General features: G+C 47.4%; 1 long non-coding RNA gene across 1 annotated transcript; it reads left to right on the top strand.

The window, feature by feature from the left end:
• Positions 1 to 138: 138 nt before the first annotated feature.
• Positions 139 to 26,726, top strand: LOC308417074. The gene is made up of 3 exons (XR_013974935.1): positions 139 to 2,480; positions 5,971 to 6,246; positions 26,536 to 26,726. It is a non-coding gene; the product is annotated as an uncharacterized lncRNA (long non-coding RNA).

Genomic DNA, 26,726 nt, shown 5'->3' with positions numbered 1-26,726 from the left:
TTCTTCTAACGGGCTCGAGTGGAGGTGCACAGGCGCACTAGGGCAACTTGGCGCCACCAGGCGGTGGGCGGGGCAGGGAGTCCGCGGGGGGGGGGTCGAGGGTTGGGAGGGAGGTTTGGGGGGTAGGGAGGAATGGGGAACCCGAGTGGGTCAGAGGGTCCAGGGGCGAGGGCAGGCTGCAATGTCTGTAGAGAAAGAACTTCCGTTCCTGTTTTCACACCCGGGCCGGAAACTACAGAGTAAGCAGCTTAGAGAGTCGCGGGGACGCAGTAAGGCCCGGATACCAGGCACCTACAGGAAGCCCCGCCAGGACCTAAGGCGATCGCCACCGGAGTCACACTGCAAGAACGCTCAAGTACGAGAGAAAGAGAAGGTGTGGGTACCCTGGAATGGACTCATCGTGATTGGGAAGAGAGTGGAACTCTTGGACAGAAACGTGCAAAAGTCTAACCCAAAATTGGAATCTGAGTACTGGAAGCTGGAGGGCACGGGGAAGAAGCTTTTAAAAGAGAAATCGGGCCTGCCACCGGAGACTGTCGGCGCGAAGCTCCTGAACGGTGTAGGAAGGACGGTGCGGGCTCTAGCAGGCTTGGAAGATGACAGCCCAGAGACTTGGAGAGACCTGGAGGACAGACTCAAAGCTGGTCTATCTAAGAGTGCAGAGGAGCATAAAGAAAACTTGAAGTCTACGTCTAAGGACAAACTGAAGACCACTGGAGGAGACTTGAGGTCCAGAGGGGATCAGCTGAGGCAGAATGAGGAGTTGGAGTCTAGTGGAGAGAACTTGATGTCCAAAAGAGAGAAACGGGTGTCCATTGGAGAGAAGGTGGTAGGCAGGGGAGAGAAGCGGGGGTCTGCTGATGAAAAAATGGGCAATAGGGAGAAGCGGGTGTCTGTTGCAGAGAAAATGGACAGTAGAGAGAGGAGGGGGTCCGTCAGAGAGAAGGTGTCAGACAGTAGAGAGAGACGGGGATCCATCCGAGAGAAGGTGTCAGACAGTGGAGAGAGGCGGGGGTCCGTCAGAAAGCAGGGGTCAGACAGTGAAGGGAGAAGGGGGTCCGTCAGAAAGCAGGGGTCAGACAGTGGAGAGAGGCGGGGGTCCGTCAGAAAGCAGGGGTCAGACAGTGGAGAGAGGCGGGGGTCCGTCAGAAAGCAGCGGTCAGACAGTGGAGAGAGGCGGGGGTCCGTCAGAAAGCAGGGGTCAGACAGTGGAGAGAGGCGGGGGTCCGTCAGAAAGCAGCGGTCAGACAGTGGAGAGAGGCGGGGGTCCGTCAGAAAGCAGGGGTCAGACAGTGGAGAGAGGCGGGGGTCCGTCAGAAAGCAGGGGTCAGACAGTGGAGAGAGGCGGGGGTCCGTCAGAAAGCAGGGGTCAGACAGTGGAGAGAGGCGGGGGTCCGTCAGAAAGCAGGGGTCAGACAGTGGAGAGAGGCGGGGGTCCGTCAGAAAGCAGGGGTCAGACAGTGGAGAGAGGCGGGGGTCCGTCAGAGAGCAGGGGTCAGACAGTGGAGAGAGGCGGGGGTCCGTCAGAGAGCAGGTGTCAGACAGTGGAGAGAGGCGGGGGTCTATCAGAGAGAAGAGGAAGTTGAGTAGAGAGAAACTTAGGTCCAGTGGAGAAAAGCTGAGGAGTGATGATAAAACTTTGAGATCCACTGAAGATATACCAGAGTCAAATATTGAGGAATTGGAATATAACGAGGTGGAAGAACATTCAAGAACAGGAAGTGCAACCGAAGAGACTATTGAAAGAGTGATAAATATTACTGGTGATGGAAATGTGATGGAAAGTATGAGTCAGGAAATGCAAATTCCTTCTGAAAGTGTGGACCAAGAAGGAGCAGAGAAAAGGGTGGAAACTGATAGCCATGTCTTGGATGGAGTGAGAGATATTGCTGATGAATCTGTTCCTATGGAAGAGAAAAATACACTTGGAGAAAGCTCCAGGGAATCAGGTGGATGAAAAATTGAAGGCAAACACAGAGAATAGAGTATTGAAAGTCAAGGAGAAGCTAGAGCCAGGGTCTTGAAAAGGAGAATATGAGTGAGGAGTCTGGACCTCAAAGGAGCACTGGAAAGGAGCATCAGAAGCCAGTGGACATGGAGGCCAAGACAGCATCAATGGATGTGAAGAATGGGAAAGAGGACAATGGAAACATTTTATGGAGAAAGAAACAAATTGGGAGTGAATGCTAAGTAGAAGGAAACTGTTTCCTGCTTAAAGAACCATCTGAGAAATGGGTCTAGGGGTGGTTGGATTTTGACAGACACGAACATGGTCAGGGATACAGGACATAGGAGAAGGTCGAAAAACAGATTCTAGCAGGATAAGGGTTTGACCTGAGAGCTGTGGGAGAAGCAGAAAGGAGGTGACTAAAGCAGGAGCCAAGACTGAGTAGCTCCAGCAGGGAGAAACAGATAAACAGGGGAGAGGAACAATCAAATCAAAGACCAGGAGAGAAGCCACACCCTGCCACAGCACTTAGGTTTGTTGATTTTTTTTTCTTTTAGTTTTTTGAGATAGGGTCTCTCTGTGTAGCCTTGGCTATCCTGGAACCTGCTCTGTAGACCAGGCTAGCCTCGAACTCACTTGCCTTTGCCTCCTGAGTGCTGGGATTAAAGGCACTGCACCAAGTTCGAAGCCGATTCCCTTTACTGTTTTTGTACATTCCACGCAACCAGTTCCTCTTACAGCCCTGTGTATCTGGACTACTCTCATTTTTCCAGGTTCACCTCACCCCTCATGTCAGATTTGAATTGTCCGTATTTAATGTGAAGCTTTTCTTTGTACCCAGATTGTTTCTATCTTTCACTTTTTTATCTTTTTTTGAGACAGGGTTTCTCTATCTAGCCCGGGCTGTCCTGGAACTTGGAGATGTACTTGCATCCACTAGGATTAAAGACTTGGGCCACCACAACCTGACTTTATCTTTCACTTTAAATTATTCAACTGTCCAACTATTTGTTTGTTCTTGTTTTTGTTTGTCTGTCTGTCTGGTTTGGTTTGGTTTTTGTGATGGCTTAGATGTGTACCCCTGGCTAGCCTGAAACTATATGTAGACCAGGCTGGCCTCTCACATACAAATACCTATCTGCCTCTGTCTCCCAAGTACTGGAATATATGTTTCTTTTTTGAGACAGGGGCTTCTTCTTAGCTCAGGCTGGTATCAAAGTCTCAGTCATCCTTATTTTTGGTATTACAGGCTTGTACCACTTGATTTAAGCCTTGTTCGTAATCTTCCCTCAGCCCAAGGACCAGAAAAGGCCTCAAGTATCTATTGTTAGGATTCCACTATCAGGCTGGAGAGTTGGCTCATTGGTTAAGGGTATTTGTTGTTCTTGAAAAAGACCCGGGTTCTATTCCCAGCACCTGTCTGGAGATTTACTACTTCTTGGGCTTGAGTTCTCGTGCGCGTGCGCGCGCACACACACACACACACACACACACACACACTTTCATGCGCAAACACATACATCAAAACAAACAAACAACCCCCCCCAACAACTACAACAAAACCCCCTTATCAAGAAAGGTTCTTATGTCTTTATAGTAGAGGTGGTAGTGGATAGAATATCTCACCAAGTCTGATGTAGTGGCACACACATTTAATCCCAGCACTCAGAAGGCAGAAGCAGGCAGATCTCTGTGAGTTCAAGGCCAGCCTGATCTACAGAACGATTTCTAGGACAGCCTGTCTTGGAAAAAAAAAAGTATTTCACCCCTATTTCTCCTCTGGATATTATATTAAAGCACAATTTCTAAATACAACTTTTATATAAATGTCATAAGCATGTGATAGCCTGTCTTTAATTGTTCTTTAATTGTTGGTGATGGTGGTTCTGGTGGTGGTGCTGGTGGTGTGTGTATGTGTTAAAACAGAGTCTTATGTTGCCCAGACTTGCTTCAAATTCTCAAATTCAATATGTGGCTGGCAGTGATCTTCACTTTCTGATCTTCCTCAGTCCACCTACAGAGTCCTGAGGTGACAGGTGTTGGCCACTGTCCTCAGTTTATATGGTGCTGAGGGTGGAGCCCAGGGCTTTGTGCATGAGGCAAGCACTCTGCTAGCATAAAAAATCTCCAGCCTTCATTTGTTTGGTCTCAAGCTGTAGCCCATGCTTGCCTACAACTCACAGTGCAGCCCAGGCTAGCCTCAAATGCATAGCATTTCTCCTGCCTCAGCTGGAATCAGAAATGTGAGCCACCACATTTGGCTGTTTTGTGCTTTTTCATTGTTTCCAAAAGACTTTTAAGCCCTTTGCTATACTTTTGTGTGCACAGTGAACCCTAAGATAGTTTTCCCATCCCTCTTTTCCTTATTTTGGTCAGTTACATCCTCTGATAGTTGCCACAGAAAGTGACCATAGGAGGTAAAAGCTGCACCAGTCAGTCCCTGCCCTTCCCGCCTTGAGGCATTACTCTCAATCTTGTTTTAGCCTACTGAGTGTTAGGGTTACAAACCACACTGTGCCTGCGGTAATTGTTAATCACCTCTCTGTCCTCTCCAGCATGTGAGCTCTACAAGAACAGGAAAGTGTGTCTGTGTGGGGCCTGCTAGAGGCCACCAGGCATTAAGCACGTACTCGTGGAATCTGTCATATTCATTGCCTTTACCCATCCCAGTGCCATTTACCGTCGGGGATAAGTCATTGTAGTGAAGTTCCTGTGTGACGGCCTCACACTCTGTGATGCCCTGAGGTTTATCTGGGCGCAGAGGGCGCGCTGGCAGCTTGGTGATGTACTTTGTTTTCCTCCAGCATGGCCACTGGGACTCCAGGCCTATTTTTATGCTGGAGCCAATTACACAGCAAGACAGTCTGTGGCTGTGGCCTGTTTTCTGCTCTCTGTCCCTGACATTTCTGCTCCTTCCTTGGTCATATGCCGATTGTTTGCTCTTCCCTCCATTTTCTGAGAACCCTGACCCCAGTTGGACAATAAAGCAGAGATAGTGGAGACGGTGCAGCTGTAAAGATAAGCTCCTCGTGACTCAGGCCTGCCAGCAGGGTATGGTACATTTTCATTTTAAAAGAAATTAAAAGAGATTTATTTTGACATGTATGAGTGTTTTGCTTGCATATATGTCTGTGCACCACATGGGTGCTGTGCCCAGAGAGCCCAGAAGAGGCTGTTGGATCTTTTGGAACTGGAGTTGTGAGCCAGTTGTAAAATCAGCAGGTGTTCTTAATCAGAGTCATTTTCCCAGTGCATTCGATTGTTTGTTTGTTTTGAGGTAAAGTCTATTTCCTGGGCTGAACTTGAACTTGTTATGTAGCCCCAGTTGACCTCTACCTCTTGATCCTGTCTCAGTCTCCTAAATGCTGGGATTGCAGATGTTCAAGGCCCTTCATTCCTGCCTTTCTTTGGTCATAAGGTCTTGTGGTGAATGATACTGATCTTCTGGCTTTTTGTTATGAGCAGTTAAGTTGGATAGGTACCGACCAGCACTATCCAGGTTCTCTGCAATAGGAACCATTCCTCTACCAAGTCTACAGACTTAAAACTGCCAGAGCAGGCTGTTCCTCAGCCAGCCTGACCTCAGAGCCACCCTCCTCTGTTACACATCAGTCTCCATTGTCTCTAGAGCACCTGATTTCGTTTCCTAGCTTGCCAAAGCAGGCTCTGCCTGGAGTAAGGGAGAAGTTGATAAACAACCCTTCCATTCATTCAGCAACATTTGCAGAAAGATCACTTGAGTAGCAATTTTGTAAGAACATAAATGCAGGGGCTCGGGGTACAGCTCAACCATTCAGGGCACTGGCTGCTCTTTCAGGAGACTGGATGGGCTTCAAGCACAGCACCTATATGGCGGCTCACAACCATCTGTGCTTTCAATTCTGATGCCCTCTTCTGACGTCCTCGGGCACTGCACACACGTGGAGTACGGATACATGTGCATATACAATATCATATACAGAAAAACAGTTTTTAAAGAAAGAACATAAACCTAAAAAAGTAATGTTTATTTTCTTCTTCAGGCCCATGTCTACTTTAGACCATCATTTGAAGATTCCGCTGGTGAGTCTGTGAGCCCAAGTGTCATCATCCCTGTAAGAGACACCTTCCTAGGCACAAGTCGAAGACTCAGCGTCTGCCCTTGTATGGGAAATGACCTCCACTTGAGGAAGTATAGATTCTGATGAATCACCAGATCTGTTCCTTGGCTGGGTGACTCACCTGAGATATCATATACATCGCACCAGACCCCAGACCCCAGTGAAGATCAAGCTACTATGACAAATGTCACCTGCCTCGTAAGTGCAGATGTGTTGGATTGTCTAGGTGGCTAGAAGGGTTGTTTGTTTACTGAGTTTATTGTTTCACTTTGTAGCTCAGGCCTTCCTGGAACTTTTATGTAGACCAGGCTGGCTCTGAACTCACAGAGATCCTCTTGCTTCTGCCTCTAACCTGCTGGGATTTAAAAAGTATACATTCTATACCCAGCCCTTAATTTATTTGGACGGTTCTTGCTATGTTGCCTAGATTGGCACTGAATTCATGATTCTCAGCCTCAGATTCCCAAGCAGCTGAGATAACAGGCCACAAAATTTCATCTGGATGGGTTTTGTGTATATTATACCCTATTCTGCTAAAGCTAACCAAAATGCACACATCTGAGAGTTAAGGTCTTCTGAGTGATTTTATGTTTCTGATATCTTTTTTTCTTTTGAATATTTCCAGTGATCTGTGTTTCTTTCTTTTCATTCTTCTTTTCTTTCTTCCTTTCTTTTCTTCAAGACAAGGTCTCAGTATGTAACTCAGGACTGAACTCCAAGGGTAAGAAGGGCCAACTGCAGTGGCACACACCTTTAATCTCAGCACTCAGGAGGCAGATGCAGGTGGATCTCTACGAGTTCAAGACCAGTCTCGTTTACTTGGAGAGTTCTAGGCCAGCCAGGGCTTTATAGTGAGACCCTGACTTTGAAAAAATAAAGAAGAGTAAAAAAGGAACAGAGCCCATACAGGGGAACATGGAGGACAGCTTCTCTAAGCAGAAAGGAGAGTGTGCTGATGCCTGTGATGGGAGCTCAATGGGTCAGGAAAGGACAGGGAGAGGATCTGGCAAAGCTACAGCAGGAGAGTACTGTCCAGTCCAATCAGATGTGGACAGAGGAGGAATCTTTGTTCTGTCGAGGGAGAGTGACACCATCAGACCTGTCTGTCACTGATGGAAATGACTAAGCCAAGAGATGGAAGCACCTGGGCCCAAGGGAGGGCCACCCCAAGCAGGAAGTGTGAGATCAGATCATTGTCATGGTCCAGGGTGAAGAGGGCGGGGCTGTGGACCAAGGCAAGATGGAATAAAAAGAAGAGAGGTTTTGAACAGGTTTAAAAATCCTATTCAAAGCCAGGCAGTGGTATCACACAGCTTTAATCTCAGCACTCAGGAGGCACAGACAGGCAGATCTCTATGAGTTTGAGGCCAGTCTGATCTACAGAGTGAGTTCCAGGACAGCCAACACTAGAAACCCTGTCTCAAAACAAAAACAAAAAGAAAAGCAAACCAAACCAAAAAAAAAAAAGCTCCAACCAAAATCCAACCTTTCATTCAAACAAGCCTTGCTCATTCCTTGTGGATAAGTGGTGAGTGGAGGTGCCCGTCTCACAGTCTGGCTGATGTACACATCAGGGGTGTCCTCTGACCTGATGTAACAGACTTACTGGAGGGACTGTGGGTTTTAATTTACTCATGCCCTCGTGAGTGTGCGCGGCGCGCACACACGTGTGTGTGTGTGTGTGTGTGTGAGAGAGAGAGAGAGAGAGAGAAAGAGAGAGAGAGTCACAGGATAGCTCTTGGGCATAGATTATTGCTTTACACCTTGTTGAAACAGAGTTCTTGTTTCTGCCGGGCTGTATTCTCCAGGTTAGTTGGTCCTCCTTTTAGGAAAATTTCCTATCTCTGCCTTTTATCTCTCTGTAGGAGTGCTGGGATCACAGATGCATGCTGTGATTTCTGGCTGGTTTTGGGTGTTTTTGTTTTTGTTTTAGAATTATTTATTTTATGTATATGAGCACACTATCGCTGTCTTCAGACACACCAGAAGAGGGCATCAGATACCATTACAGATGGTTGTGAGCCACCATGTGGTTGCTGGGAACTGAACTCAGGACCTCTGGAAGAGCAGTCAGTGCTCTTAACCACTGAGCCATCACTCCAGCCCTTCTGGATGTTTTTTGTGTGTTTGTTTGTTGTTGTTGTTTGTTTGTCTGTTTTTGTTTTGTTTTTGTGGGGGTTTTGTTGTTGTTTTGTTGGTTGGTTGGTTGGTTAGATGGTTTATTGACTGTCATGGAATTCACTCTGTAGCCCAGGCTGGCCTCCAACTCTGAGGTCTGTCGGCTTCTGCCTTCTAAGTCTTGGAATTAATGGCATGTGCCACTGCCTAGGGACTTGTTTGTTATTTTTCAACATGGGTTCCAGGATTCAAACTCAAGTTGTCAGCCTTACACAGCAGAGCCATCTCACTATTCAGGGACTGTTTATTGTATGAACTTCATAGGTCATAAAAATTGAAGATGGAGTGGTTAACCTAAGTGAAGACCATCATCTTCCTCACTGTGCCACACTTCACCAGCTGAGTGGATTATTACTTTCCCCACTATGAAATAATTGGGGGTCAGGCCTCCTCCCAGGGAAGCAGTTAAAGCTGCGTGTGGTGGAGCATGCCTGGAATCCCAGCACTTAGGAGTTGAAGGAAGGAAGATCAGGAGTTTAAAGACATCCTTGGATGTGTAATGACTTTGAGTCCGGCCTGTATGAGTCCTTGTCTCAAAAATACCCACCACCACCACCAAAACATAAAGTAGAAGGAAAGGGAGAGAAAGCAGCTGTAGCTCTTCATGCTTGGTAGAGTTAGGCCTAGAGCTGCTCACTGACCCCAAAAGCATATGGCTGCACTCTCGGGTTCCAGTTCAAGCCACAGGCGTGTTATATGGGGATCATTTTTTTGGAACTAATTGACTTCTTAAAAATGTCAAGATTTGGCCAGGTATGGTATCACACACCTTTAATCTTAGCACTGGGAGGCAGAGGCAGATGTATCTCTTGTTCAAGGCCAGCCTGAACAAGTTTCTGGATAGTCAGGGCTAAGCAAAGAAACAGTCTTGAAAACCAAAACAAACCAAACAAACAAAAATTTAGAAACTCTAGTAAAATCTAGGTTTCTGGGTTTCCTGGAAAAACTGAGATATCTGGCCACATTAGACCTGTGCAGACATAGACAGCTGTTTGATCCCTTCACCTGAGGCCTGCCTGACCTTTATCACCTGGAGTGATCCCAGGCTACCTGTCTCTGCAGTATCTGCAACTGGTGTTCCACCATGAGAGGAAACACTGAGTGTGGCTTAGATGCCAATCTGCACTTTAGTCAGTGTTGGGCCCAGGCCCTCTTCCTGCCTAACATCTCTTTTGAGTTTAAGGGAATGTGGGACAAGGCTTTGTTTTGTTTGCCTTTTCCTTCATGATATGAGAACTGGAAAAAAAGAGGAGTGTTTAGTACTCACTGCTCTTGAGCCCATGCAGAGGAGGGTTATGTACAGTTGCTTCAGGCAAAGGGGAATGGCCATAGTTCCTGAGGTCAGCACTGATCAGAGGCAGCATAGGCCACACATGGCCATTCACACCTCTTGTCCTTGGGAGACAGAGGCAGGTGGATCTCTATGAGTTTGAGGTCAGTCTGGGTTACATAGCCAGTTTCAGGCCAGCCAGAGCTACGTGATGAGACCTAACCAGTCTGAAAAAAAATGTTTTTAAACTACAATATAGCAACATGCAGAGTGGTCCATGCAGGTAATTCCCCCAGACTCTGGGAGGCTGAGGGAGGGAAAAAAAATCAGAGTTCTAGACCACCCTGGTCTATTTAGAGAAACCCTGTCTTAAAATCCAAAGAAAAGAAAAGAAACAAGTGTAGCTGGGTAGTGGAAAATTGCAAAAGTAAGGAGGTGGCTGGAATTGGTAGGAGGTGGGGGGGTGGGGAGGGTGGGGAGGGTGGCAGGGTGGAGAGGTGAGGGGTGGGGAGGTAGGGGGTATGTGGCAGAAGGTGGCAGGAGGTGGTAGGAGGTGGTGGGGTGGGGGATGGGGGGTGGGGAGGTGGAGGGGTGTGGCAGAAGGTAGTAAGAGGTGGGGGGTGGGGAGGTGGAGGGGTGTGGCAGAAGGTAGTAAGAGGTGGGGGTGGGGAGGTGGAGGGGTGTGGCAGAAGGTAGTAGGAGGTGGGGGGGTGGGGAGGTGGAGGGGTGTGGCAGAAGGTAGTAGGAGGTGGGGGGGGTTGGGAGGTGGAGGGGTGTGGCAGAAGGTAGCAGTAGGTGGTAGGCAAATTGTGGTGGATTTGTTGTTGCTGCTGTTTGTTTGTGATGTGAGCTGTGGACTTTAGCTATTTTATCAGGAACTCTTCAGGGAAAGCTTCTGTACCAATGCATATGATTGTGCCTGCCACAGTTCAGACAGCTGAACATTTTCTTTAGAGACCCAATCTCAGTACATTCTTAGGAGGTTTTACATTTTACCTAATCTTGGCAACATGTTCCTGCATACTGAGCAAAAGTACAAGGTCCAGGTTGGCAAACAGATCTCTTTTTTAAAAAAAAGATTTATTTCTTTATTTCATGTATGAGTGCACTGTCGCTGTCCTCAGACACATCAGAAGAGGGCATCAGATCTCATTACAGATGGCTGTGAGCCACCATGTGGTTGCTGGGAATTGAACTTAGGACCTCTGGAAGAGCAGACAGTGCTCTTAACCACTGAGCCATCTCTCCAGACCCTACAAACAAATATCTTTTCTTGTCAAGTTAGATAGTTAGTTTATTATTATGAAGTTTTTTTAAAATTTATTTTATAGGTTATTTTATTTTATTCTATGTGTCTGAGTGTTTTGCCTCTATGTATGTGTATGTATCGTGAGCATGTCTGGTGCTCTCAGAGTCAGAATAGATCTCTAGAAACTGGAGTTACAGATGGTTGTGAATCACAATGTGGGGGGCTGAGTATCTGACCTGGGTTCTTTTCAAGAGCAATAGGTGTTCTTAAGCATTTCTCCAGCCCCTTATTATCAATTAATTAATCAATCAATCAACAAGCTTCTCTTGACCACACAGTTCCTTTTTAAAAATTCTTCTCTCATTTATTTCATTCAGGCTGCAGCTCCCACACTCCCTGTATTCCTTCTAGTGCCCACCCTGCCACCTCTCCCCTCCTTCAGGTCCAGTCCTCCTCCATTTCCCTTAAAAAGAAAAGAGAACAGGTCTCCCAGGATTACAAACCTCATCAAGAGTGGACCAGGCAACCCAGCAGGAGGACAAGGGTTTCAAGAACAGGCAGAAGAGTCAGAGACAGCCATCCCCACTCCTCCTGTTAGGAGAGCGACAAAAACACCAAGCAACACAGTTACAACAAATATTCACAGGACCTGACTCAGACCCACACCGGGTCTGTGATTGTCCTTTCAGTCTCTGTGAGCCCTTATGAGCCTGCTTAGTTGATTCTGTGGGTCGTGTTCTTGTGTGATCTAGACCCCTCTGGCTCCTACAATCATTCCCATCTTTTGCAGGATCCCCCTGGCTCTGCCTAGTGTTTGGCTGTGGGTCTCTGTGTCTGCTCCCATCGATTGCTGGATGAAGCCTCTATGATGGCAATCAGGTTAGGCACCGATCTATGAGTATAGCAGAGTTTCATTAGCAGCCGTTTCCTTGGCTGTTCCCCCCAGTCATGTTTGGTTCTGCCCTGGGTCTCTAGGCTGCCCAGCCTTTGGCTCCTGACCCTCCACACAGTGTCAGTCATGGGCTCCCTTTCATGCTGTGGGCCCCAAGTTGGACCAGTCATTTGCTTGGCCATTCCCACCAGTTCTCTGCCACCATTACCCCAGCACATTTTGCAGGCAGGACAGATCGTAGGTTGAAGGTTTGGTAGCTGGATTGATGTTCCAATCCCACTGTGAGAAATCCTTGACTCATTATAGAAAATGACTGATTCAGACTTCATATCCCCAATTACTAGGATCTAAGAGACACCCTCATAGACTCCTGGGTGTTTCCAATGCACTGGGTTTCCACATAGCCCTCCAAGTGCCCCCACCCAGTTCCAGTCTTCAATCCCAGCATTCTCTCCCTCTGTTCCTCACCCCACCCCCAGTTCACTTGCAAAATCTATTTCTCCTTCCCAGGGACTTCCTGAGTCCCACACCTTGAATCCTTGTTACTTAGCCTCTCTTGGTGTATGGATATTAGCATGATTATCCTTTTTGACAGCTAATGTCCTCTTATAAGTGTATACACATCATGTTTGTCGTTTTGGATATGGGTTACCTCATATTACATCATGAAATCTACAGGCAAATGGATGATTTTTTTCTAGTTCCATCCATTTGCCTGCAGATTTCATGATGTCATTGTCTTTAACAGTCGAGTAACACTACATTGTGTAAATGTACATTTTCTTTGTTCATTCTTTGGTAGAAAACCATCTAGGTTGTTTACAGTTTCTGGCTTTTTATGGATAAAGCGATCAATTCTCCGCCTTTTGGCTAAGATCAAGTGTGAATAAAGCTGCTATGAGAAGTGTTGTTGTTGCTCATGCCTTTAACCCCAGCACTTGAGAGGCAGAGGGGCAGAGGGGCAGAGGGGCAGAGGCAGAGGCAGAGAGGCAGAGACAGGGGCAGAGGGGCAGAAAGGCAGAGGGGCAGAGGGGCAAAGAGGCAGAGGAGCAGAGGGGCAGAAAGGCAGAAGGCAGAGGGGCAGAAAGGCAGAGGGCAGAGGCAGAGAGGCAGAGACAGGGGCAGAGGGGCAGAAAGGCAGAGGAGCAGAAAGGCAGAGGGGCAGAGGGGCAGAGGGGCAAAGAGGCAGAGGAGCAGAGGGGCAGAAAGGCAGAAGGCAGAGGGGCAGAAAGGCAGAGGGCAGAGGCAGAGAGGCAGAGACAGGGGCAGAGGGGCAGAGGCAGAGACAGGGGCAGAGGGGCAGAGGCAGAGAGGCAGAGACAGGGGCAGAGGGGCAGAGGCAGAGGGGCAGAGGCAGAGAGGCAGAGAGGCAGGGGCAGAGAGGCAGAGAGGTAGGGGCAGAGGGGCAGAGAGGCAGGGGCAGAGGCAGAGGCAGAGACAGGGCAGAGGGGCAGGGGCAGAGGTAGGTCGATCTCTGAGTTTGAGGCCAGCTTGGTCTGTAGAGTGAGTTCCAGGACAGCCAGAGCCATACAGAAAAAGCATGTCTACAAAAACAAAACAAATAACAGACAAACAAACAAAAAGGCAGCTATGAACATAGTTGAGCAAGTATCCTGTGGTAAGATGGAGCACCCTTTGGGTATATGCCTAAAAGTGAGTGGTAGAGCTGGGTCTTCAGGCAGATTAATTCTCAATTTCCTGAGAAACTGACATATTGATTTCCAAAGTGTTTGTACAAATTTGTACTCTCACCAGCAATGGAGGAGTGTTCCCCTTACTCCACATCCTCACCAGCAGGAGCTGTTACTTGTGTAATTGATCTTAGCCAGTATAACAGGTGTAAGATGGAATTTCAAGGGCTGGAGAGATGGCTCAGTGGTTAAGAGCACTGACTGCTCTTCCAGAGGTTCTGAGTTCAAATCCCAGCATCCACATGGTGGCTCACAACCATCTGTAATGAGATCTGATGCTGTCTTCTGGTGTGTCTGAAGACAGTGATAATGTACTTATAAGCATGAAATAAATAAATACTTCTTTTAAAAAGATGGAATGTCAAGATAATTTTAATTTGCATTTCTCTGATGGCTAATGATGTTGAAGAGTTCTTTTTTTTTTTTTCCAGCCATTTTGGTGTCTTCTATTAAGGATTCTGTTTAAATCTGTATTCCATTTTTAATTGGATTATTTGCTTTCTTGACATCTAGTTTCTTGAGCTCTTTTATGTATTTTGGACATTATTCCTCTGTCAGATGTGGAGCTGGTGAAAAATTATTTCCCATTCTGTAGGCTGCCATTTTGTCCTATTGACTGTGTCCTTTGCCTTACAGAGCGTTTTTGGTTTCATGTGAGTATTTTAAAGTATAGCAGTGGTTCCTCAGGGCCACAGTCAGCTGGAGAGACATCACAGGTTCCCGTCTATGTGAGTTTGCCTGCTCCCTGGGAGTTGCCCTTAGGCAGGCTGGAGCAGGTGAAAGTTCAGTTGACCCTAGAGTACTGGAGTCTCTCAGACTCTCCTCTAGTGGTTGTTTGGCTCCGGAACTGCAGGTGGAGGTCACTGGCCTTGATTTTGGGGTTCCCCTGTGTCTCAGAGGCTTATTTTGCATTCCACAATGGTTATCTCCCCTGTTGCAACACGTTGCCCAAATTCCATAGGACAACCCTGCAAACTTGCCCCTGGAACAAACTGCAGCCTACTTCAGTTTGGTGTCAGGAAGTGTCTCTGTCCAGATTACAAGGGATTTGTGAGGCCACGCCCTCCTCGCTGGACTCTGAAGCCCTCCAGTGTCGGTGTTCTGCCTTTATCTTGTGATGCCTTGACTGCTAGGAATTCCTAGGCTGTTCTGGGGGTTCTCGCCTCACTCCCCGGCTGTCTCACAGACACGGATCAGAGCCTGACAGGAGGAGGTTAATACACCACAGAACTGGGGACAGCAGGAGCCCAACCAGGCAGAGCTGTGTTTCTGTCTCCAATTGTTTTGTTTGTTTGTTTGTTTTTGTTTTTGTTTTGTGCAGCCCTGGCTGCCCTGGAACTCACTCTGTAGACCAGGCTGGCCTCAAACTCAGAGATCCACCAGCCTCTGCCCCTGCCTCTGCCTTCCGAGTGCTGGGACTAAAGGTGTGTGATATCACCGCCTGGCTTTTGTGTTGGTGCTTTTGTTGTTGCTACTGTTTATTTTTTAATCTCAGTTACATTTTGTACTAGGGGTGTTTCATCAAAAATGCAGCCCCCCTTGACGGTCTCTGCAAGTCCATGGCAAAGCTCTCCCAAGCCGTGTATTTAACAAGAATTCATCCTGTGTCATCTGGCACCACTAGACATGTTAGGATGCTCAAAACTAGAACAAAACAGACAAACAGCCCAATTCTGCTAAAATCATTGTGGGCAACATCAGGCTGGGAACCTGGCTCAGTGGTCAAAAACAGAGGCAGGCCTCTGAGTTAAAGGACAACATGGTCTGACAGCCAGGGCCACACAGACCCGAAGAACATTTGCTCTTTGGTTCCCAGCATCCACATGGTGGCTCACAATTGTTTGTAGTTCCAATTCTAGGGACCCAACACTGTCTTTGCATCTCCTGGTCTACTAGGCACACGTGATGCACATAGACAGGACAGGCAGATGATTTCGAGCTCAGGACGGCCAAGGCCACATAAAGAGATTATGCCTTGAAAACAAAAACAAAACAAAGAAATCCAAAAAGCAAACAAACAAAAAACCAAGCAGCCTAAAGGCGGGTGACCAGGGGAGGAAGATTGTTCTCAGGAAGATCTTTCTGATGATTTGACATGGAGCAGACTGAGAAAGAAGTGGGCAGCAGGCTACCTGTGTGGGGCAGTTCTGAGCATCTGACAGGGTGTGTGTCTAGGCCCACTGGGATTATCTTGGTGTTATCCATTTCATTGTGCACATGTGGCTTGCTGGAGGGAATTCTTCAGAAAACCATGTGTGTAAACCACAAGGCTGCGTGAGGCCGGCTTCCTCAGGATTTGTGATGTTTACTGATCAAGGATCATAATTATTGTGTTACAATCCTGTCCTTTCATTTTTATTATTGAGATGGAATTCAAATAACATATAATTAGCATCTTAAAGTTACAGTCTAGTGGCATTTAGTGCATTTGCTATGTTGTGAAACCAGCACCTCGAGGGTTCAAAATGTGTTTCAAACTCTACTTCAAAATGAAAGGCCTGCTCTCCTGCTTCTGTTTTGTTTATTTTGAGACTGAACCTAAGGCATCATACATGCTGTCCGGGTGCTTAACTTCCAAGATACCTCCCAGCCCCATATTAAAATGTATTACTAGTGTGTATGTTTACACGTGTGGACGTGAGGGCATATTATGTGTGCCACAGCCTGTGTGTATCATGGTGCACACGTGGAAGTCAGATGACAACTTTTGGGAGTCGGTCTTCCCCTTCCGCTGTGGGTACCAGGAACCAGAGATTGAATTCCTAAAACCCACACAGTGGAAGGAGAAAGCTGATTCCTGTAGAGCTGCACCAGAGAGCCCAAGAGCCCCCCCACGCCTTGCCCTCTCCACACATATAGATAAATGATGTAATGCATTTTATTTATTTTATTTTATGTGTATAAGTATTTTGCCTATGTGTTTGTCTGTGTACTGTGTGAGTGCCTGGAACCTGTGAAGGCCAGAAGAGGGCAGCTGAGGTTTTGGAACTGGAGTTACAGACGGTTGTGAGCCACCTTGTGTGTTCTGAGAACCAAACCTGGGTTCTCTGCAAGAGCAACACGTGTTCTTAACTGTTGGCTCATCTGTCCAGCCACTGTAAAACATTTTTTAAAGAAAATGAATACTTGTGAACTGGTAAAGGTGGTGCAGGCCTGTAATCCCAGCTACCTAGGAGAATGGTGTAGGATGAGTTCTAGATCAGCCAGACTGCTCACCTAACAATACCCAAGACAGCTGAAGTTCTTATAGGGTGTGACTGATTTTTCTTTCAGGGACACTGGGGGAAAAGATCTTCTAAGGAAATGAGGGGGGCCATGTGAGGGTGGAAGCAGAAAATCATGGGTAAAAGAGCATTTTCATTTGCTACTGGAAAACACTGGGGCCAGTAGTGTGACCACCATTACAATCTGATAAATGCGGAAGTGATGCCTCCCACCTTCCCCACTCCCTGCTTGCCTCAGCAGAATCACTTCTGATTTTTGCCTAACACCACCTTATACTCTAAGGCCCAGTGAAGGTGGAAAGTGGCTTTGTCCAACAAGGGGCAAGCTGAGAAGGAAAACTGCAGGCGCTTTGGGTCCGCCCGGCATCAGTCCAGCTGCAGGTGTGTCACAGTCTACCAGCAGAGGGCGCCGCAGAACCGTCTTGGCTCTCCCAGGTGCACTGCTCTGGTCCTTACCCCACCACACCCACTGGGACTCCAGTTCTCCTGACCCAGCAAGCTTTCAGCGCCCTGGGGCTTTTTCTTGCACGTTAGTGCCCTCTTATGTTTTTCTAGCTGCTTGTTCCTTAATCAAACCGTGGAATAGGAATAACAAACCAGGGCAAGTCACTGAAGTTACTTCAAACAGTGAGCCAGTGACCACAGACCTGCCTCATCTGGTCTCCCTGCCCGATTGCCAGCTGGTTGTTGCTTCTGTGCCATGACTGCACGTCTCTCATGTAGGCACAATCTTCTTCAGGCAGGATGACCTGGTAACAGTTGCACCCCACCCACAACTGGTTTCGCTTTCCTAATGTTAGAAGTGCCTCTAACTGAGGGAGGGTGGTGGAACAGGTTTCAGCATTTTTTCCTTTTTTTTTTTTTTTTTTTTTAATATGCTCATTTGCTTAAGATTTCTTCTTTTTAGTTAGTTTCTCTCCTTTCTCAAAAGATGCCCAAAGTGCCCTCTTTGGCATTTGTCCAAAGTTCAGGTCCTAATAGCTTTCAGTTAGTTTAATTTTAACCATAAAGCTGTCTTTTGGAATAATTACTTTTTAATCCGGAAAGAGCCAGTTTGATATAAGACCTTCCTCCTGCTCAGAGCTAGCAGATGTAGAGAAATATTCGTTTCCTGCTGATTCATCTCCTAATCGAGGGAGCTGATGGGAGTGAGAATGGAAAGTGTAGATTAATTGATTGGGTTTAACTGTTTCAATATCTGCTTTAATGAACTTGGTGTCTAAGGAGAATAGGCTGGAGAGAGAGCTCGAGGGGGGACAACTTGACCTTTGTGTGGAGCTGCCGGTGGCAATGAATGGCCTTTTCTCAGAGCTGTCCTGCGCACAACCAGGTGCCCTCTGATTTCTGGGACAGTCTCTCTCAGACAGAAAATGCAGTGGCCTTTGTTAGATCACCTATCAGTTGTCAATTCTAAAACTGTAGGCATCTAAGAGACCTGTCAGCAGCTGCAGCCTTCAGGCTGGCCTGGCAAGAGCAGGCTGGCAGAAATGGGGGTCCCCAGGGTGCCCCATAACGAGCTGGAATACTTTTGATTCCATTTTCCCTTATGACTCCAGTCCTTTGTAATAATTACTTGTGTTTATAAAACCTTAAAGGATTTTTTGATGTATCAGGATAGAAATCAGTCTTCCTTTTTGTTGTTGAGGTGGCAAACTTTTTATTTGGCAATAAAAGGAAAATCAAAGATGAGAAGGAGAGGAAAAGGAGCTGTGTGTGGTGGGGACCAGTCTGGAGAGAGGGCCGTGCTCCCGAGTCTGGAGAGAGGGCCGTGCTCCCGAGTCTGGAGAGAGGGCCGTGCTCCCGAGTCTGGAGAGAGGGCCGTGCTTCCGCTGGATTCTGCTGAGGCAGGCAAGGTCGGGAGAACACTGTTATAGAAATCAACGTGACTGTTGGCCCATTCGTGAGTCTAGGGCTCTCCTGCCAGCACTGGGTGAGAGGAGAGGATAAAGAAAGTCTTAGTACCTGGTACCAGTGACAAGGGTCTCCTAATCTAGCTGGGGATGAGCCTTTTGGGATCAAGGGGGCTACTTGTAGTAAAGTGTATTCTCAGCTCCAGAAAGGGGAGACGATTAGTTTAGGAGTTTGAGGCCATCTTTACTACATAGTGAGTTTGCGATCAACCCGGGTTACATGGGATTCTGTATTGAATAAATAAACAAACCTTCCCTCTCCCAAATAAGGGCAGAAGTCAGTGTGGACTGTGGATCCCAATATGCCGAGAGAGAGCATCTGTAGAAGTCTACAAACAGAACAGTCCACCCATAATCCATCTGACTTAAGACGGAACAAGTCAGAGCCTGGTGCTCTCCTCTAACTGGGGAAAGGATGGGAGAAGGGTATGTATGTGTGAATGTTACATAAAACATACATTCTATGAGGATGGGTGAGTCGGAAGGAAGGCGGCAGGTGCGCCAGTCTGGAGTTCAACTGTGTCTCTCCTGTCCTTTATTCCCGAGACGTCCGAGCAGACCTGCTTGACAGGTGTTCCCCTTGACACCCTCTGCACTTGCACCTGGGTGCTTACGTCACAGAGCACCCTTTCCTGAGGCCTTCCTCTGAATCAAAGGTAGAGATTGAGGTGGCACTCTCTCCTGGAGGGGCTGTCACCTTTAGGCTGTTGCTGGGAGGAAGAAACAGGCCCCAGTTGCTTGTGTCATGGAGTCACATCTCTTAAAGAAGGGACAAATGGGATTCAGTTCAGGGTGGGAATGGGGAACTTTTGTATCATGGATTCTTAGCATGTCCTGATAGTTTTCTAAAATCCAGTACATATAAGATTAGGACTTCTTTTTCTCAAATAACTAATTTTGTGTGTGTGTGTGTGTGTGTGTGTGTGTGTGCATGGGTGTGTGCTTTTGTGTGTGCGTTGGGCAGAGGAAAACAAGCAAGAGGCCATTCTCTCCTTTCACCATTCAGACCCTGGAGACTAAATTTACCACGGCATCGGGCGTGGTGAAGGCACCTTTACCCACTGGAAGTCTTGCTGGTCCCTAGGTTCTACTTTTGAAGGCACAGGGAATCCAATATGAATAACAGGGTTTGAAAAGCAGAAAACCAGAAGGTCACAGAAAAAAGCTTGGGGTATTGGGGCAGATACCACAAGTCCTGGACTATCAGAGTCAGTTTAGACAGGCATGGGGTGTGAAAAGTTGGACTATGCTGAGATCCTGGAGAGAAAGGAATGGTGCCAACGTCTCACATTAGTACATGTAGCTGACCTAATTATACTGTTGCCTGACTGTTTAATTAGTAGATAGTTGTATGGTGTGGGACAGCAAGGTCACCCATAGCTCTGAACGGTAGCAACACTGTCCTGGGGCCCTGGAAACCAAGTGAACCAAGTGTTGAGCTGGAGATTCGTTCTGCCTCATCTTCCAGGTTAGCATGGATCAGAAGTAGAGGGCGGCAGAGAAACAGACCCAGATTTTAGATCTGGGGAGAAAAATGCAAGGGAGGATCAGTAGATCCAGCTGTGGCCAGGGAAGCCACAGACAAGTTGCCTCACCCACTGCAGCCTCAAGAGGAGCCCCAGAGGCTGTGACAAACTCAAGTCACGTGTAGAACAGTTGCAATGGGGTGTTTTCCTGCCCTAGACTTACCCTGTCAGCAAAGATGCTGTACACCTTTATTCAGCCCACTTAGAAACACTGTAGGTAGGAAATACTGGAAAAGAACAAGAACAAGACAACGGCTCAAAACAGAGCTCTCTGAACTTGGGATCAGAGAGCCGGGGGTGGGGGGAGCTGATGAGTCTACCCTGGGCACACTCTTCTCATGTGAGAGGGTCGCAGGCTGGCAGGGTACCATCGATGTGTGAGACTCTTGATTGGGTGAAGGAGGGAGGAAAGGGAAGGCTAAGGCACCATCAGCCAACTCCTCGTCCAGTCATTTTCTCCTTCACAAACATTGGAGGTTTGATTGTCTGGGCCAGTCAGCTAACTGGGCAGAAGAATAAGCTGAGGGAGAGCTAAATACAGGCTGGAGGAAGTGGTCAGGGCTGAATACTAGGCAGTAGGCACTTTGATGCTGAGATGCTTGAACCTTAGACCTCACTATAAGATGTGAAGAGTCACTCCAAGTTTATAAGCTCATTAAATGACTCGTATTTTTGACTGGCTACATGTTTGGCTTAGCGAAAATACACGAGTGCTTCAAGCCACACCTAACCCTTCTCAGAGCTCTTGGCCAGCAGTTTCTTCTAATTACTCCAGTGAGCGTCCCTGCTGTTTACAGTTCATAGAAGACAGGGCGGAGTGATTTCTGGCTTGGTATCTTTTGGGCCACAGGATGGGGGAGTGGTTCAAGTTCAGCTGAAGTCTTGACATCAGTCTGAACCATAAGAGACTGCTAGAGTTGAGGGTTGAACCCTTCCCTACACACACAGACATGCACACACACATTCACCCACACTCATACACGTACACATATTAACACACACACACTCACATGTGCATGCACACACACACACACGCACACACATGCACGTATACAGTTCACGTTGTCTTTGCCTGTAGAGCCAGAAACAGGGTTTTATTTGCACTTTATTCCCACCTTCACAGTGACAGGTGGCTGGCTCACTCATTTCTTCTGGTTTTCTAAACCAATTAACTATGTGTGAGGATGTGGGTATGAAGCTGTGGGCATGTGTGCCACAGCGCAGATGTGGAGGCCAGAGGACTACAGGGCTGTTCTTTAATTCTGCCATGTGAGTCCCAGGGATAGACCCCATCATCCGTCTTAGCAGCAAGTGCCTTTCCCTGTGGGGCCTTCTATTTCTTTATTTGTATTAATTAAGAAACACACCCTAATTAATATGTACTGTATTTATATGATGTTATTTATATATTTAGACAGAGTCTTCCTCTGTAACTCAAGTTAGCCTTAAATTCACTACGTATTCAGGCTGACTTTCCATCTTGGTGATTTTTCTGGCTTAGCCTCTCAAGCACTGAGATTATAGGCATGTGTATCCATCCCTATGTTCTCCCTCCCTCTTTCTGCCCCTTCCTCCCTTCCTCTTGCATCCTTCCTTCCTCCCGTCTAACCTTCCTTTCTCTCTTCTTTCCTTCCCTTCTCTCTTCTTTCTAGGCTGACATCAAACTCACTATGTAGCATGGGATGACCCTCAACCTCTGGCCCTCCTGACTCTACCCGTCAAGTACTGAGATTCTAGGCATGAACCCTTATATCAGATCTATGAAGTCAGGATCAAACCCAGTGCTTTGTGGGTGCTAGGATAGAAGCACTTTGCCAGCTGAGCTACATCACACATGGCCTGAGACTCTAGGCTCCCCTTGCCTTAATCTTCCATGTGCTAGGAATCCAAGGCATAAACTATCATGCCCAACCCCCACTCCCTTATCATTTGAGAAAAAGAGAAGACTTTTGCCCTTTTCCTTCTTTTCTCCTTCTTCCTTCTTCTCTCTCTCCTTTCTTCCTTCCCTTCCTCAGATATTTTCAAGACTACATAGAAGTTAGCAACCATAACGTCCTATGCATCACTTCAATGTAGCAGACGCATCCTCACACCGAGGTCTGAGGTCTCACAATCCCCACTGTCTAGATTTCCCACCATCTGGCCTGGGGATGGTGCCCAAGACACGTAAGGCACACTACCCAGTTGTTCAAATGGTGCTATGTTGGAGCTGGGTTTTCCTGACTTGACAGTGACAGCCTTATCTTCAAAAGGCAAAACACTTCTGCCGATTTTGCTCTTCCCATCTCTGAGGTAAACGAGCTTCCACCCTGTCTGAGGAGCTAATAATAGGTGGGATCAGAAGCCTGTTTCCTCTGACACACCTTTATGAGATGTTTTCAAAGGGGCAGACAGCAGGGAAATGGTTAACCTTGTCACCTGACACCCTAGTGAGGCCAAGTCCCACTTGCCAAGGCAGCCAGGAGTATGTGTGTGTGAATGTGGGTACTGCATGAGTACACACGTGTGAATGCGGGTACTGCAGAGCCTGGAACTTTCACATCCCCTTGGTCTTGGATCTTCGGGTGGTTGTGAGCTGCCCAACATAGGAGTAACTGAACTCAAGTCCACTCAACAGCAATTACACACTCTCTCCCGCCAGTGCTTGGATTCACTGTAGGGCATGGGGCACGCTGTGTAAGCACGAGAGCACTGAGCAATAGCCCGGACTTCTTTGTTGTCATGTTTAATAAGTGTGTGTGGGCTGGAGAGCTGGCTCCGTGGTTGAGAGCACTTGTTGCTTTTGTAAAGGACCCCAGTTCAGTTCCCAGAGCAACATAATGGCTCACAGTCATCTGTAACTCCAGCCCCACGGGGTCCAGTGCCACCTTCTGACCTCCCTGACCCTAAGCAGGCATGTGGTGCACTTACATGCACAGAGGCAAAATACCCATACAGAAAAAATCTAAATGTAAGAACGTTTGTAAAAGATATGTGTATGTGTGTGTGTTATCACATGTGTGGTCAGAGTACAACTTGGGAGAGTCAGTTTTCTCTGCTGTAGATTCTGGGGTCGTCAGACTTTGCAGTGAGTGCTGCCAAGCCGGTAAAGACCCTCGCTGCCTTCCTTTACTTACTTAGCCATTTTCTTAGAAACTGAGGGAATTCCTCCTTCCCTCCCTCCCTCCTTCCTCCATTAATCCCTCCTTCCTCCCTCCCTCCTTCCCTCCCTCCCTCCTTCCTCCCCCCCTCCCTTCTTCCTTCCTTCCTTTCTCCCTCCCTCCCTTCCTCCCTTCCTTGCTTCCCTGTGAATGTATACGTGTTGTGCCTGCACAGATGTCTGTGCCTCACATGCATGTCTAACTTCGAGGGATCTTTTTCAGTTTTGTGTATGTGCAGAAGGCAGAGATGAACACTGAGTGTCTTCTATTACTCTCTATAATACTTTGGGTTTTGTTTTTTATTTTGCTTTGTTTTTGTTTTTGACAAATTGCCATGTATCCCCTCTGGCCTAGAAACCTCTATTTGGATGAGGATGACTTTGAATTTCCTATCTTCTTGCCTCTGCTTCCCAAGTGCTAGACTGATTAAAGATGTGCACCCCTATGCCTGGGTCTCTCTCTGTGGGGTGTGAGAGCCTCACACATGCGGAGCAGTTCATAGATGGTAGAGGCATACTCCAGCTTAGTATTATTATTGTGATGTTGAAGATTGACCCTGGGACTTGTGTGTGCTAGGCCAGTACTCACGGATCTATACTTCCAGGATATTGGGAGAGGGTTTAATTAAGAATAGATTGGTGGGCTAGAGAGATGGCTCAGTGGTTAAGAGCAGTGACTGAATGGAGTCTGTGGCTAGAACACGGTGCAGAGGTGATACTCTAACCATGGCATTGCCCTCAGTGTCGTCTCTGGTGGACGACCACAGGCAGGAAGCACATGAAAGACAGTTTATATTCACGCTAGACTAGGCAGAGCTACCAGGGGATGGGTCTAAAAATCGAAGCTGCTAAGCCACAGGTGGGGAATTAAAAGGTAGAATTGCTGTCACTAGACTTCCTGGGGAGGTACCGTGGTGCACCCACCGGGGAAGCTGTAGCTCCAGGAGAGGAATATGGCCAGGTTGCTATCTGCTGTCTAGCCAGTCCTTGGTCTTTGCTCGAACCTACCTGGTTTTCCTTCTTAGAACAGGGAATAAGGCTGTCTGTCTAGATGCTGCTAGTAAGATGAGTGTTGTACTTGGGAGTGTCTTCAGGGCCCTGTGCCAGGCCAATCCCACCTAACACCTCTACTCCTCAGTGCTTCCATCAGCAGGCTGATTCAAAACTGGGAGGGGCTGGGAAACCCCTCTGGCAGGAGATTTCGAAATGAGATTTGGATTAGAAGAAAACACAGTGGGTAGGGTTCTAAGGCACAAAGGAGACAGGAAGAACACCCATCCTGTCCAGGTCTTCACATGCCATTGGATGTGGGGGAGGGGGAGGTAAACAGGAGAGCCTGGAACTGAGAGGCAAGCACAAAGCTGATCCTTGCTGCCCATCTCCACCTCTGACAGCAGCGGCCTGTGCTGCTCGTTCACCTGCTACAGAGTTCGCTCTCAGTCTATAAGGCGTGTCAGCAAGGGGGAGATAAAATGCAGGACTCCCATGGGAGAGAGAGTGGGAGGGGGAGCTGGCAGGTATACTGGGAGAAAAGTGTAGCCTCACTGGGTGAAATGGGAAATGGAATGACCAATGGTGGGAGGAGTGGGAAGGCTTGGGTACTTAGCCTTGGTGGCCCCACACACAAAGGGTGGGTAGCTCCTCACCCTATAGCACAGGATGTTCCCTGTGTTGAACTCAGGATACCCGGCATGAGAAGGCATGGACAATCAGATCTGGAGGGAGAGGAGGCAGAAAGCATCTGAGGTAGGGGAAACTGAGGAGGTAGGAAAGAAATTCCCAACTAGGAAAATGTGGATGGGACATTACTGGAAGAGCCAAAGGTAAAAAAAAGGAAGTCTGATGCTAGGCATGGTAACACATGCTTTTAATCTGAGCACTCAGGAGGCAGAGATGGGAGGCTTGCCACATATTCAAAGCCAGAGGAACTACATGGAGACATTCTAAAGATAAATAAAGAAATCCAAGTTAAAAGATAATTGAGTTGCATCTCATGCTTCTCATTTAAAAGTCTCTAACTGTGGCCAAGGCATAGCCAATTAGCCATGGCAAAACCATGTCAGTTAGGCAGTCTGAGGTCAGCAGGACTTTAGAAGGCCGTTCAGGACCGTGCTGTGAAAGCGGAGAGTGGGCTGTCAGAACCCGATGAGCAGCTCTGAACAAGAGGGGCTTATGATTCACGAGCGTGCCTACCTGCCTCGTGCAGGGTGGGACCCACCTAACCGGAATCACCGCCCAGCCTCTCCCAGGCTCCTTAGATGACAAGCCTTGGCATCCGTGGTCCACCCGACTCAGCCCCCAAGCATTTTGCCAAAGCTTCAATAAACAAATATGGGTGAAAGACCACAGGTCTTTATATTTTGTCTTGTTTTTCTTCTTCTGTACCCAGTACACGGCTACTCAGGATGTCTCCTCAGGGCTTTAACATTCATTGCCAATCACTGTGTTTTGAGCTCAGGGTAAGCTTCTTATTTAATATTTTGGGCCTGTAGAGCCAAGAATTTGCTTGAACTGTATGTGGAAAGATCGTCCCTCATGCCAGCGTGCCCAGTGTTCCCAGCTGCTCCCATAAGTGTGACCTCAGTGGCTTACTTGTCTTTCTTGCCAGACATAAATAAGAATAGAATGTCTTTAGTTGTAACATTCAATGTGTTCAGGCGTTTGTAGTTCCAAAGCCATGAAATTTAGTGAAGCCTCCAGAGTCGGCTCCCAGCAGTGTAGTTTACAGATGCCAAGACTCAGGAAAGCTAAGCTTCTGGAGAGTCGACCTCCAGGAAGTGGCTGTGTCTCAGCGGAGCCTAGTATTTGTTTATTTGTTTTTGAAACAGAGTATCAAGGTATCCGATGCTAAACTCATCCTCGTTCCTCGTAGCAACACTCACAAATCCAAACCAATCCCATCATTTTTTTTTTTTTTTTTTTGTTTTTGGGTTTCAGCCCAGGTTGGTCTTAAACTCCCTGCTGCTGAGGATATTCTGAGCCTCTCCCCCTCCACCTGTCCAGGGCTGATACATAAACAGGTTTTGTTTGGTTTTGCTTAGTTCTCCTTGTTTTTCTGGAGATAATGTCTGGCTAGGTAGCTCAGGTTAAGTTACTGTGTAGCTCAGGCTGGTCTTGTGGCAACTAGTTCTTCCTGCCTCATCCTGGGATTGCAATACACATCATCACGCTCATTTTATTAACAGTTATATGATGGACTTTGGTATAAAATGTATAAGCTGGTGCACTGCACACACCTTTCCCAGCATGTGGAAGGCAGAGGCAGGTGTAGCTCTGTGAGTTTAGGGCCATTCTGTTCTACAAAGGAAGTTCGGGCCAGCCAAGACCACAGATAATGAAACTCTGTCTCCAAACAAATAAATAAATATTTTAAAAACTGTCTTCTGTTCTCTTTGGCTTCTGTGGCAGGAGTAAGGTGACTAGAGGAACATTGGGAAGTGTCACAATAAGACACACATGTGCCACCACTGTGGTTCTAAGGCCTACCACCTTCAGAAGTCTACTTATGCAAACATGGTTGAAGATTGTCTATCGAAGATTCAGACATGGATTCTGTGAAGGAACAACACCTAAACAAACCTAAGAGGACTGTTGTTTCA

Source organism: Micromys minutus, assembly GCF_963924665.1.
Source record: "Micromys minutus genome assembly, chromosome: 2".
NCBI classification, from domain to species: Eukaryota; Metazoa; Chordata; class Mammalia; order Rodentia; family Muridae; genus Micromys; species Micromys minutus.
Note: the sequence above shows the minus strand (reverse complement) of the source record. Positions and strands in the feature narration are given on the sequence as shown.